The following is a 15,212-nucleotide window of genomic DNA, read 5'->3' on the forward strand; positions in this document are numbered from 1 at the left end:
TATATACTCAATGAACCTGTCATGGCCATGTCTCTGGTTATTCCTTGTGTTTCATGTGTTTTCCCTTGCCCTTGTGTCTCCTGTGCTCCCTTGTTTGTTTATCTCTGTGTGTGTGTCTGTGAGGTGGGCGTGTCACTCCTCTCACTCTCCCCAGCTCCCTGATTACTGCCAAGCATACTCACCTGCTCCAAGCCACACACCTGCCTTCAATCTACTCATCAACTCTGCAGTATATCAACCCCGGTCATCCACTCACTCGTGGCCAGATCGTTCGTTGCATTTATGTCAGACCTTCCAGCAATTTCCGTGGACTGATTTCCCGTTGCCGACCCTGCCTGCCTGTCTGGACTTCCCTACCTTGCCTGTGCCCCGGTCAACGACTCAGCCTTCTGTCCCCGACCACGAGTTTAGCCTCCGCTTCCTCTGTTTTCCGTCTGCCTGATCCCCTGCCTGTTTCCCAGTGTGAGTCATATCCTGCCTGTCTGTCTGCTGTGTTCTCAGCTTTGAATAAAGCTCCAGAACTTTATCTGTCTCCTGGTCGTTCTGCTTTTGGGTCCACACCACAATCTGTGACAGAACCAAATGTCAGATTTACAATCATATAAGGATACTTATGTTTATATACTTCAAAACATTTGAACTATATGCACAGGAATTCGATTTTCTACGATATTGCACCTAAATACAATATTATTCATTTGCAGCCATTACTGCCTAATGTAGCGAAAACGCGACAAACCAAAATATGCAAGTTACGTCGACAATTTTCATCACATGTAGTCTATTCCGATATATTAGCAGTAGAAGCAACCAATAAGCTGGTATGTATTTTTATCTTAGCACAACTTACCTCAAATTTGGACAATTCACCGAATTTAGCCGGGAAAATCGATGAGGTCTGCCGAGCCGCACTTCCGGTTCCGTCAACGGGTGTAGTTTCCACTCAGACCACTAGACGGCGGCAAAGTGCTTCCAAATAATAATAATAATAATAATAATCAATCCTTTATTAGTCCCACAATGGGGAAATTATTTCTCTGCATTTAACCCATCCCGGAGGAGCAGTGGGCTGCAATGAAGCACCCGGGGAGCAACTTGGGGTTAGGTGTCTCGCTCAAGGACACCTCGGCATGTTGCCAGTAGAGGGGTTTGAACCACCAACCTTGTGGTTACGGGACAAGCGCTCTACCTCATGTGCCACAGCCGCCCCAAATACGATCCTTGGTATGTGTCGACTATGCATCAATAGGTATTAGTGGGATACATACGCCACCTCGGCTGCATTAATTCGCGACAATCGTCTACAAGAGGTTAAGACCTTCCTTTTTGATAACGCTTATGGTTAGGGCTGGCTCAGGTTTGCCTTGGTCCAGCCCCTAGATATTCTGCAATAGGCCTAGACTGCCAGGGGGCTACCTAGGATACAGTGAGCTCCTCTATCTTCTCTCCCTCCATCTTTATGTGCATTCATGTCCCATTTATGCACATGAGTCCTTGTGATTCCATGAATCGTGTTTACATCTGGACCGTGGGCGTGCCTCCTGCTGTGGCCCTGCTGACACCCACTGCTACTACAACTATTATTAGTCACATTACTATTATTATTCCCTGTACTATTACGCTTATTGGCTTTGCTTCTACCCTTGAGTCTTTGTGCTTTCTCACCACGCAGGTTTCTATGAATTGTTGTGGTACCTGGACCGTGTGGTCGGGCCTCCTGCTGTGGCCCTGCTGACACCCACTGCTAATACAACTATTATTAGTCACATTACTATTATTATTCCCTGTACTATTACGCTTATTGGCTTTGCTTCTACCCTTGAGTCTTTGTGCTTTCTCACCACACAGGTTTCTATGAATTGTTGTGGTACCTGGACCGCGTGGTCGGGCCTCCTGCTGTGGCCCTGCTGACACCCACTGCTATGACCATTATTTTTATAATTGTCACATTACTAATACTATTCCCTATATCATTATTTTAATTCTACTATAGTCATTGCTGCTTTTATTATAAGTAGTCTTTATTTTCTCCTTCGTTACTCTGCTTACTACTGTGATTATATGAATAATTTATGTCATATACATTGAATGTGTTGTAACTCTGTTATGTTGTTCATTCTGTACACATGACATCTATTGCATTCTGTCCATCCTGGGAGAAGGATCCCTCCTCTGTCGCTCTCTCATAGGTTTCTTCCTTTTTTCTCCCTGTTAAAGGTTTTGTTTTAGGGGAGTTTTTCCTGTGCCGATGTTAGGGTTCTGGGACAGAGGATGTCGCATGTGTACAGATTGTAAAGCCCTCTGAGGCAAATTTGTGAGTTTGGACTATATGAAATAAATTTTATTTAATTAAATTCATGGTCTGTTATGTTAAAAACTGTGATGTGGTTAAAAAGATAATTCATAAACAACAAAAGGGTTTACTAAAATTATAAAGTTATGAAAGAGTTAAAATTCATCATGCCAAAAAAAAATGTTTCTTACATTGTTTACTTTGTTCTTTGTTTTTCAGGTACAATAGTATTAAACTGTGATCTACATAGTGGTCTTGATCTTGAGTCTGAGATCGATTGCTTTGGTCTCCGCCCACATACCTAGGGGAAACCGCGATATTTTCCTCATTACAGTAAAGTTCTTACTGAGGGAACAGTATCACGTCACTCTCGTGATTATTTATCCCCATTTTTCAGGGGCGTAACAAGTCCACAGAGGTGATGGCAAAAATTGACAATTTACCTAAAACTTAGGTTTTTGATAAAAATGCTCGGAATGAGTAACATTGAATACTGTTAAAATCTCAGAAATAAATACAACAAAAATCTATTTGAGCTATTACTACGTAGTGTGTCTTGTATCACTCATTGTGACATCATGGGTTTCTGTTGTTGCTTTTTTATTATATTTCTTTTTTTTATTTCTTCTTTTATTAACTTGAGATCAGCGTTCATTTGAGTATGAGACTAAATTGGCCTCAAGTGGTTGTGGGAGTCTGATAGAGCCAACCAAAGGGCTGCATGGCTTTACAGGCTCCACCAACAGCTGCCTGAGAGAGACTACATGTTCGAGATCCCGATGAAGCTAGTTTTAGGTTGGATATTCCACAGACACTCCGGACCAAGTGGCTTCAGTTCAGCTCCATTATGGCAGTAGGCTCACCTCCCAGCCCCCGTCTTTAGCTGCTGGTGGCTGGTTTAGAGATCATCAATATATTACTGTTGAAATAACACAGAATTAATGTGTACTTCATATATTTTACATAAATATTTTGATAGAAAACAATGAGTTTTTTCAGGAACTTTACGCTACACAAGACACACTGACACTCAAATGGGATTTTAGTGCTTCTTATCTTTTGTATTAATACTTTAAAGGAAAATGTCAACGTATTTAATTATTAATATAAAATGTCATCAATATGGAACTAAATAGACAGGTGCTGCCAACAAGAAGCTTCCATGATATCGTAATGGTTGCTAGTATTAACATACTGTAGTGGATGAAAAAATGTAATAATGCAAATCCAAGTGAAATATTGTACAATTGTGAACGTGTACATGTCTTTGAATAGGTGATTATAGTAGTTTTTAAACGTATTTTCAACGGTAAAAGAAGTACTACCCTGAGCCTTCCTCGTAGCACTTATTGCACTCGTATTAGTTGCTGCACTTATTGAATTTGTATTTGTTTACTGCACTTATCCTATTCGTAGTAGTTTGTAGCACTTGTTATATTCGGATTAGTCTGTTGCAATTATTGTTTTCATAGTAATTGCCTCTGCACTATACTTTTGCTCTGGCTTATGCTTTAAGATGCTTGTTTAAGAAAGGAGATGCACTTATGACTTCTGGTGACTAGTAGTTCTCTTGAATACCTATGTTGAATACACTTCCTGTAAGTCGCTTTGGATAAAAGCGTCTGCTAAATGACTGTAATGTAATGTAATGTAAAAATGCTCACTGGGCGCTGTGTCCAGATAGTCTATGGTCCAGGGTGAATGTCTGTCAAATATCCAAAGTAAAGCTAACTTCACCGCGGTACTGGGAGCTCAGGCAGAGGAGGGGAATAGGTCCGAGTCCTACAGCGGTAAGTTAGTTCAGCAGCTGAAACCTCCAGCCTCTACTGCTCCAGAGGGTATCCAGAGAAAAAGAAGAGTGGATCAGGATTTCGGCAGATTTGTTTCGTTTCCCTTTGTTGGGGGAAAAAGTGAAGAGTAAAAACGGGACGCTAGGATCTTGACAAAAGCTAAAGGTTATTTTTTTGTCATGTTCCCAGCGTTCTCTCTGCCCATGAAAGCGGAGCGCAGACGGAATAAGGAGCGTCTGGAGGCCAGCTTGGCCGGCTTGTGTGAGCTGGAGCTGCTCAAGCAGAGGCAGGAATGCCGGGTGCTTAGCGCTCTGTGCCTCGGGGATTCTCCGGTTCCCGGCCGTCCGCCTTGGGGAGCTCTACGGTCGGCACGTTGCGCCCTGGACGCACCGAACGCGAACGTGTCAGATGACTATAGCCACAAGCTCCAAACTGTAAGTTATGTTTGTCTGATGATGGTTATTTTAGATTGAAATGACTAAAATTAAAGTCCTGCTGGTTTGCTGTTGTAACAGACATTTTGTAGTGCAGCGCCATAAAAGTAAAGTTTACTCAAGAGTAGTGTCACGTTTCGTAAACTTACATGATCATAAGAAGGGCCCCGCTATGGGATCCTTTTGGATTTTAGACCCACAATTTCATGAGTTTCAGTGTTGCCAGATGTGACTTGGCCCATAAGTCTATTGTAGTCTGCATAGATGGAGGTAGTTCTCTTTATACATTTACTTTATATGCTGCCTTGTTGTGTCATGGCTTTGACACACATTTCTGTTGTGAGTCTCTTCTAGAAACTGGAGGTCCCTGGACCTTTGCCTGGTAACTGCTAGATTCGAACACTAAGCACTGAGTGCATGTCAATAGAGAATCCCCTAAGCTCAATTGACCTCAGTGTGCTCATATGAAAAACGCCATCTCAGAATGCTCCTAAAGTCACACATTACCATTTAAGGGGAAATTAAGGGGGGGGGGTGGTATCTTTACCATTCATTTGTGGAAGACAATGCTTTATCCAGACATCTCAATCCCTAGAGTGCTGTTTAAGCTTCACTCAAATGGGATAAATACTCACATTAAAGATTACTTTTTCTGAAGACTGCCTCACTCACCCAGCTTTGGTCTTGATTGCATCAAACTATTTAGAACTTTGGAAATACATTTGAAAACCAACATCAGTGTTTTCAAATGAGCTATTTTTATGTTTGGTAGGGAAAAAAGTAAACAATTGTATGCTAATAGGGCCTGTTTTGCATGTGCTAAATGTCTTCAGCAGGTGATATTTTGGAGTATGAAAGAAGGCTATAACAGTTCGAAATCTTTGAAATCAGGATATCATTTCAGGCAAATATGTAAAAAAATTGCAACACTATATCAGTATAATTTACACTGTAGCAGTTTGAGACATTCAAACTAAATTCCGACTTGCATGCATGGATGCACTTTGGCTTGATTTTTAATTTAAAAAATGAAAATGTTACAAATAAGTGTGTTTATGTGGTTGTGTCTGCTAAAGCCATAAAGCCCCAAGCTGGAGCAAACACTGTCGTATTTGGAAAAAAGGAACATTTTAAGAGTGTCACGGTGCTGGAAATGATTTCACATTTTAAAGAGACATTTAATGACATTTCCTCTTGCAATTTTGATCTGATGTGAAGTTTTCAGATAGATCTGAAATGAACAAATTTTTGTGGGATATTTCTGGAATTCTCTTGTTTGTGTGTGTGTGTATACACTTTACAGTAGTATGCACAAACGATTTTAGAAAAAAAGAAATTTCCAACCTAAATAGTTTATAGGTTTTATAGTATTTTTGTCTTAATTTGTTCTCTCTTTACGGATTACTGAACTGATTACTGGACCACTAATATATGACAGAATACACTTATCAACATTGAAAAAGGAAGTGTGGGGATTGGATAAAGTTTAGCGGACCTTGAGAGGATCACCGTCCTCGGCCGACCACCCAGCGAGACCTGCCGGACCTAACGCCACTAAAAGCTGTGTCAACTACCCCAGTGAGGAGAGCCGAGATGGAAGCCAAGCTAACCCAGCTAGGACCTATGACTTCTCCACTATCCAGCCTGCTTCTGGCTGTCTGATGTCCGGTCGCAGGAAAAATAGATGGATGAAATAAGACTTCAGGCGAACCCAGCAACGGGAGGTCGATGACTTTTGTGTCCACATCTTGACAGAGACCTGGCTCCATCGAGGCATCCCACACGAGCTGTTCTTAATATACGAACAGCAGAACGGAGTAGCACAGAGGAGGTGGACTCTGTCAATGTCGTTTGGTGCTCAAACATAGTCAAAGTTGATAGACAATGCTGGCCATGTTATCTGCCCAGATGTTTGTATTCCTGTTCTTCCTAATGACATTCAAAAAATGCTCTACAGAAATGCCCTCATTTTTTTTGTTCTGTTTGTTTTTGTCTTGTTTATCTTGTGTAACAAATGGGCTACAACTGTGTTGTGCATAATGACAATAAATGAGCCTTGAATTGATGAATTATATAGGCTTGTAGGCTCACAAATATAATTTGTAAACCGGTAAAACATTGACTTAAAGGAATAGCTTGATACGTATGGAACTAGTGCCAGGACGTAGGCTTGGGTTGATGTAAAAATGTTCAAATCGATTTGATGTTATACCAAACACCAAACCAGACCAGTAGACATATTCTACGTAACACAATATTAATGCAAACAGAAATGTGAAAACATCCAGTTTGTGCTAGAAATTATTTTTGGTGACCAGCAACTGGGCACAATGGCTTCCTGGAGTCTTGTTGTCACCATGGGTTTGGCAGGCAACCAACGGAGACTGCGGGAAGTCACTGCAACCTGATAAAACCATTCAGACTTTTAAAGAACTCAAAACTGACAAAACTAATCTACTTCTAGTAATAAAAGTTGCCACAGTCTGGAACAGGATCTGGTATGCTCCCTCTGACACCCTCTGTGGTTTCCATATATATATATATGAAAGATTGTTAATATGAGAACTCAACACCAAAATAAATGCCCCTATCCAGATTAACAGTCCCTCTAGCGCCCACCACCTTTCTATTTAAACACCAATTGCCTTTCCCCTGCTTGAATACTGTTGTGTTGCTTGTAGGGCTGTACTGAATAGTTTGAAGCTTCATTCATAAAGTTGACATTCAAATTGTATTACTAATAACTACGCTGAGTGCCCATATGGCCCATATTTCTGAGCCCCATTGTTTTTTTTCAGAGTGCACAGACTTTTTTGAGTGGATGCTAGTAGTGTTTCTAATAAAAATAATGGTTATTTTCAATGTGTCAAAGTACTTTTATTTTTCTTATAATTTGGCTTAGTCCAACGGGGCTTCTGTCTTGCAGCTCTGCTTGGGTTTGTGAACTGAGTCCTGGAACGAGCTGGCTGATGGGGCATCTCTCTAGAGTCTCTTTGTGGGTGAGGGCTCTCTCTCTCAAACACACTTGTGTCAGTATCTTAATGGTCTCAGTCAGTCCTCAATACAAAAGTCAGAATTCATATAAAAATGATCAAAATAATAATTTCCAAAATCCACAGCATGTTTTATCTGACAAAGTATTCTGCTTCAATCCATATTTGTTTACGTCTCTCTTTTTGCCTCTCAAAAACATTTTCAATATGGCAATATACAGTGGGTACGGAAAGTATTCAGACCCCTTTAAATTTTTCACCCTTTGTTTCATTGCAGCCATTTGCTAAAATCGAAAAAGTTCATTATTTTTTCGCATTAATGTACACTCAGCAACCCATCTTGACAGAAAAAAACAGAAATGTAGAAATTTTTGCAAATTTATTAAAAAAGAAAAACTGAAATATCACATGGTCATAAGTATTCAGACCCTTTGCTCAGTATTGAGTAGAAGCACCCTTTTGAGCTAGTACAGCCATGAGTCTTCTTGGGAATGATGCAACAAGTTTCTCACACCTGGATTTGGGGATCCTCTGCCATTCTTCCTTGCAGATCCTCTCCAGTTCTGTCAGGTTGGATGGTGAACGTTGGTGGACAGCCATTTTCAGGTCTCTCCAGAGATGCTCAATTGGGTTTAGGTCAGGGCTCTGGCTGGGCCAGTCAAGAATGGTCACAGACTTGTTCCGAAGCCACTCCTTTGTTATTTTAGCTGTGTGCTTCGGGTCATTGTCTTGTTGGAAGGTGAACCTTCGGCCCAGTCTGAGGTCCTGAGCACTCTGGAGGAGGTTTTCTTCCAGGATATCTCTGTACTTGGCCGCATTCATCTTTCCTTCAATTGCAACCAGTCGTCCTGTCCCTGCAGCTGAAAAACACCCCCATAGCATGATGCTGCCACCACCATGTTTCACTGTTGGGATTGTATTGGGCAGGTGATGAGCAGTGCCTGGTTTTCTCCACACATACCGCTTAGAATTAACGCCAAAAGTTCAATCTTGGTCTCATCAGACCAGAGAATCTTATTTCTCATAGTTTGGGAGTCCTCCATGTGTTTTTTGGCAAACTCTATGCGGGCTTTCATATGTCTTGCACTGAGGAGAGGCTTCCGTCGGGCCACTCTGCCATAAAGCCCCGACTGGTGGAGGGCTGCAGTGATAGTTGACTTTGTGGAACTTTCTCCCATCTCCCTATTGCATCTCTGGAGCTCAGCCACAGTGATCTTTGGGTTCTTCTTTACCTCTCTCACCAAGGCTCTTCTCCCACGATTGCTCAGTTTGGCTGGACGGCCAGGTCTAGGAAGAGTTCTGGTCATCCCATACTTCTTCCATTTAAGGATTATGGAGGCCACTGTGCTCTTAGGAACCTTGAGTGCTGCAGAAATTCTTTTGTAACCTTGGCCAGATCTGTGCCTTGCCACAATTCTGTCTCTGAGCTCCTTGGGCAGTTCCTTCGACCTCATGATTCTCATTTGTTCTGACATGCACTGTGAGCTGTAAGGTCTTATATAGACAGGTGTGTGCCTTTCCTAATCAAGTCCAATCAGTTTAATTAAACACAGCTGGACTCCAATGAAGGAGTAGAACCATCTCAAGGAGGATCAGAAGAAATGGACAGCATGTGAGTTAAATATGAGTGTCACAGCAAAGGGTCTGAATACTTATGACCATGTGATATTTCAGCTTTTCTTTTTTAATAAATTTGCAAAAATTTCTACATTTCTGTTTTTTTCTGTCAAGATGGGTTGCTGAGTGTACATTAATGCGAAAAAAAAATGAACTTTTTCGATTTTAGCAAATGGCTGCAATGAAACAAAGAGTGAAAAATGTAAAGGGATCTGAATACTTTCCGTACCCACTGTATGTGCTTGTACTCACTCTTGCACCACCACACACAAAGGCAGGTAAAAAACCTGAATTAACAGACATTTAAACTTTCATTCAAGAACCTCAATTTGTCCCCAAGCATTTTTTGTGCGCATGTAAACACTCCAAAAGAACTCAAACCCTCTGAAGCAAACTGTACTCAGAAATCCTCTGGAGGTGGTCTGAGTATAGCGCGACTCAGGTCTGTGTCATGGATCACTAAACCTGAGCATTGTGAACACAAAACTCTCCATGTCCTTTTCCTTTCCATTTTAGCCCTCTGAGCTTGCAATAGACAGATCACATGCTATTGCACCTGAATGCTTGAAAAACAAGCGCCGGCTGCCAGGTTAGATTACTACTCATGTTTGTTGCGCGGCCTACCTTATAACATTAATTTTGGACCCTGATCAAATTTATTTGTGATTCGATATGCAATATATTTTACAACCTCCAGCCTCTGCTTCCAAAGGATGTGAGCATAATGATGGAAAAATGTGCCTCACTGTTTGTGTCAGTCCCGCCCCCACATGCTCTGTGTGTGTGTGTGCTCGGCTGAGGTTTTATTGTGCTGTGTAGAGAGCAGAGAGTTGCCTTTAGTGTTATACAAATATTAAAGTAAATATTAAAGTAATTGATCACAAAACACATTAACTAACCCTGTTTCAAAAACTTGATGATTTTCATGCCTTGAGCATTAAAAAGTCCACTGAGAGCGCTGCATTTTCCATATTGGTCACAAAGATGTCTATGGGCTCAATTTATTTAATTAGGGCCACACTGTAGTGCCACGTCGAATAACAAAAAAGACGATGTCAAAAGTAAGATCTGTGCTCCAGACGAACTGTTGCGCAAACAGAAAGAGGTCAGAGGCCCCGTCAGAGCTGCAGCAGACCAGAAGAGAACTGAATCCTCTTTCAAATGAACTGACAATGTGAAGGCAAGAAGAACTGAGGCCCTTTTCTGTTGGCTCACTTTTTGGTCCACTTTAAGAGGACTGAGACTGAGTTAAGTTTGTTGACAAAATGACTATACCCTTATCACTTGTCTAAGGGGTTTCATGTGACACATAACTCAGGACCTTTCAGACCAGTTGAAACGTGGAGTAAAAGTGGATAAATGCTAACTTTGATATTCTTTATTCAGCAGTATATCATCTTAGCCTGCGTATATGTACGCATGTGTGTGAGATAAATGGGTGAAGAGAGAGAGAGAGAAAAACTGAGTTATGCAAAGAAAGAATGCATGTTTATCTGTGTGAGAGTATGTGTATGTATTCCTCAGCAAGACTTGTTGACAGTTATGTGACAGCTGACTGGTGTGTGTGTGTGTGTGTGTGTGTGTGTGTGTGTGTGTGTGTGTGTGTGTGTGTGGTCAACAATGATAATTCTGCCAGTGTGTTGCAGGCCGGCCGGCCCTAAATTTATGTGTTATACAAGTAGCTAACTTCTTTAAGGAATAATTTAGTGCCTATGTTGTGTGCTAAACATTAGCCAATGTGCAGTAAAGAGAGAGATGCTTCTTTGCCCCAATCATTAAATTGTGTATCTGCTGAGACCAAATCAGATACTTCTATTTTCCTTGACTGAGCTACACAGTACATCAAAACTATTACAATCAATCAATTGTATATGCTTGACAATTGAATAGCTCTGCATTGGTTTAAGAAAATAAATTGCCTCCATCCACGTGGTCATTAATGGGGTTTTTTATGTTTTAAATAAAAAAACAAAAACAAACCCTCTCTGTAATCTTTATCACCGTCTCGAGAGAATCTCTCTCCCTTTGAAAGAGTCATCCAGTGTTTGGTACGTTTGGTACTTAACGATGTTAGTTACCTACTTGAACTGTTTATGTTCATTGCCTGTACATCATTTGCACAGATTACATTTATAAATTAGTCGTTCTATCTTTTTGCTTGCTGTGATTTTGTTGCAGTGGCGTGGTGAGTGCGGTTGTTGTCGACTAGTGATGCAATGGATCATAAAACTCATGGTTTGGATCGTATCACGGATCACAGTCACAGATCAGATCACGGATCGTATCAGCACAAAAACAAAGGGAGCAAACATAACTTTAAGAGATATTTTGCTGATCATTGATGATCCATATTGGCAGATCTCAGCTTGTCTACAAGACTATTCCTTTTTTTTGCCAACATTACATTTTGCGAGATTATATTTGAACACATGAAAAGGTTATAATTATAATTGACGTTCTCGCAACAGAAATTTTCACAGAGCATTGACGCATTATAATGTAACTGAACGGAACTTTCATTCGTTAGCCATTAGTGGCGCTGCTAACATCACAAGCTCACTTCCTATCAATTTAAACACAGATTGATGATTTAGAATGTAACATTATCAGAGATCGGCAACTAGAAAAGCATACATTTCAATGTCATGATCGCATATTTTACTGAATATTGACAGCTAACGATCGTCAGTCAAACTTTATTTGACACTGTGATTGTCTAAGGTAAACTCTGTAATTAATATGTGGTTCGTGCATTTGTGCCGAGCTATGACGGGTCGATCCGGATCACGACAAACACTGTTTGCAGTGAAACACCAGGCACCACGGACGACAACCAAACGCGAGAGACTCACACTGAGCTGAAATTAAACGACATAAATTAGGAAATAACATAAATATACAGTCTCATACTAAGTTTTGCTGTGTCACCCCTGCAACCTGCTGATTAAAGTGAAGGGGGTAAGGCCCAAAGTTAGCAACAACTTCTGCTCAGGCTCGCTGAAGGTGGACTGACCTTTAAGAAAGACCAGAAAATCTAATTTTTGTGACAAGCTGCTCCTCCGATGTCTGCTCAGGCCACCCTACCAAAAATAGATACTTTGACGCCAGGTCACGGCGATGATCTAGAAGTTCATACATATAATGTTATTGCAATATGGTGATCTAAATAACAGCACGAGGTATAAAGGATGTGTTGGTTGAGAGTAATGGGGAAATGGAGGTAGGATTAGTGTCACAGGATATGAATATGGAGTTGCTTATTTAAACAACAGAGAAGCTGAAAAAACATGATGAGGAGAGTGAGCAGAAACACTCTCCGCTATCACAACAGCTGCTGTTGAATTGCCCCTGAGCAAGGCATCAATCCACCAATTGCCCCAGTGGCCAACAGTTGAACACTGTGGCTTTCCTGGACTGAGTGCATGTGTATACTTATGGTGATGTATGTGTTAACAGCGTGTGTTTGTGTCCAGTGGAGACCTTTGTAGTCGTGTGACCAACTTGTCACTGAAGACAATGCAAACATACTCAACTGTAATGGATGTGTTTTGCCTACGTTTCACACCTCGCTGTGTTGATCAAACACAGTAGTATGTCTGTAGATGTTGAAGCTTCTAGTGGGTTAGAGGGATGGGCCTGGGGGGGTCCTCACTGAGGCCACATCCACACTAAGCCGTTTTCAAATGAATCTGAATATCTTTTGCTGCGTTTGCACCGAGCATCCACACTATATGGCATTTTAGGGCACCGAAAACGGAGGAGTTCTAAAACGCTCCCGAGGATGGATAAGTTTGAAAACGCCGCATTTTCCTGATAGTGTAGATGACGGAAAACGAAGCAGTCCGAAAACGATGACGTAGGCACCCGCGTTCGCTATTTGATTGGTTCTTAGCAGTTACGACATGTCCTTTCCTGATTCCTGATTGCCCTTACCACGTGACCCTTTTCCGGAAGAGAACAACAACAACAGCCTTGATACCGATCGACTACCAGGTTAATTCAACATGGATAATGTGGTATTTTTTACAAATGTTTGTACATAGATGTTCAAGGTATGCTTGATTAACAACAAGAAGCCTTGCATGTTGGGACTTAGGACCCAGGGGAACATAGGTGACGCATGGCAACCCGGAGGGGTTTTGCGGTTCTTTGGCTTCAGCTGGAATCAGCTGTTATTGGAGCGATAGCGAGCGGCGTGTCCAGCTGCGTTATCAGCCCTACGGAACGGACTTCTGACAGACTTGTGTTGACCAAATGTATGGACCCATAATCTAGTAAACTTTGTTTAAGAAACTGTTCATTTAAAGTAAATGTGCTGTCTGTGTGGGAGAGATAGAGTAAGACCTGCAGTGTTGTAACAAAGCTTGAAAAATAAAACTTCGAAAGACTTCCACGAACGGGGTATCTGTTTGAAGATTTTAGAGGAAGTTCAAGTATTCAGTATCAAGCATGACGAATTTCAAGAGTAGTGTAATTGTATTATCTGTAATCAAGCAACCAATGTACTTCCTGTTTACACCGGCACACGCATGCCCAGTGTATTTGAATAGTCAATTCACAACAAATTAATAACAAGCCCAAACACATTAGACACAGAGCCTCACCTATTGCCAACAAAATGTTTCGGTAAAAAAAAAAAAAAGAATATTGTAAGTTTTGATGACAAACCATTCTCAAATTTCTTGTCAGAGGTTAAGATTGTATATGTAAACCAAGACAAAAATCATTCAGTTCCCAATATCCATCCATCCATCCATCCATCCATTTTCCATAACCTGCTTATCCAGTTAAGGGTCGCAGGGGTGCTGGAGCCGATCTCAGCTGTCAATGGGCGAAGGCAGGGTTCACCCTGGACAGGTCGCCAGTCTGTCGCAGGGTTGACATATAGAGACAAACAACCATTCACACTCACATCCACACCTATGGGCAATTTAGAGTCTTCAATGCATCTTAGCTGCATGTCTTTGGACTGTGGGAGGAAGCCGGAGAACCCGGAGAGAACCCACGCTGACACAGGGAGAACATGCAAACTCCACACAGAAGGTTGTCCAGCCCGGGAATTGAACCCAGGCCCCTCTTGCTGTGAGGCGACAGTGCTAACCACTACACCACCGTGCAGCCCAGTTCCCAATATACAATTCAAAAAGAAAAAGCTTATTTCTGCAATGGTCCTCATTGTAAATGACAAAACATGGCGTACAGACTTCTTGGGTCAGCACACACCATTGCTGTGGATTAGGAAGAACTCTCAATGTTATTGCTCTGACACATTCTATATTGAGTACAGTTTACCCTGAAACTCATGGAGTGTTAACTATGTAAAACATCTTCTTCAAGTAAACATAGCTCATGCGAAGGATTTACCACATGATACACATAATTTTAGCTGCAACTTCCACTAACAAAGTAACCAATTAAATACAGCATGTTAGAGTTGTGTAAATGTCTTGATTCTAAGATACAGTGGGTACGGAAAGTATTCAGACCCCTTTAAATTTTTCACCCTTTGTTTCATTGCAGCCATTTGCTAAAATCGAAAAAGTTAATTTTTTCTTCTCATTAATGTACACTCAGCAACCCATCTTGACAGAAAAAAACAGAAATGTAGAACTTTTTGCAAATTTATAAAAAAAAAAAAAACTGAAATATCACATGGTCATAAGTATTCAGACCCTTTACTCAGTATTGAGTAGAAGCACCCTTTTGAGCTAGTACAGCCATGAGTCTTCTTGGGAATGATGCAACAAGTTTCTCACACCTGGATTTGGGGATCCTCTGCCATTCTTCCTTGCAGATCCTCTCCAGTTCTGTCAGGTTGGATGGTGAACGTTGGTGGACAGCCATTTTCAGGTCTCTCCAGAGATGCTCAATTGGGTTTAGGTCAGGGCTCTGGCTGGGCCAGTCAAGAATGGTCACAGACTTGTTCCGAAGCCACTCCTTTGTTATTTTAGCTGTGTGCTTCGGGTCATTGTCTTGTTGGAAGGTGAACCTTCGGCCCAGTCTGAGGTCCTGAGCACTCTGGAGGAGGTTTTCTTCCAGGATATCTCTGTACTTGGCCGCATTCATCTTTCCTTCAATTGCAACC

At 41.4% G+C, this 15,212-nt stretch overlaps 1 long non-coding RNA gene across 1 annotated transcript; it reads left to right on the forward strand.

Annotated features, from left to right (window-relative positions):
- Positions 1-274: 274 nt before the first annotated feature.
- Positions 275-6,476, forward strand: LOC129088605 (uncharacterized). The gene is made up of 3 exons (XR_008531031.1): positions 275-462; positions 4,273-4,517; positions 5,956-6,476. It is a non-coding gene; the product is annotated as an uncharacterized LOC129088605 (long non-coding RNA).
- Positions 6,477-15,212: the final 8,736 nt, after the last annotated feature.

This window comes from Anoplopoma fimbria, unplaced genomic scaffold (genome assembly GCF_027596085.1).
Source record: "Anoplopoma fimbria isolate UVic2021 breed Golden Eagle Sablefish unplaced genomic scaffold, Afim_UVic_2022 Un_contig_13601_pilon_pilon, whole genome shotgun sequence".
In the NCBI taxonomy this organism is placed as follows: domain Eukaryota; kingdom Metazoa; phylum Chordata; class Actinopteri; order Perciformes; family Anoplopomatidae; genus Anoplopoma; species Anoplopoma fimbria.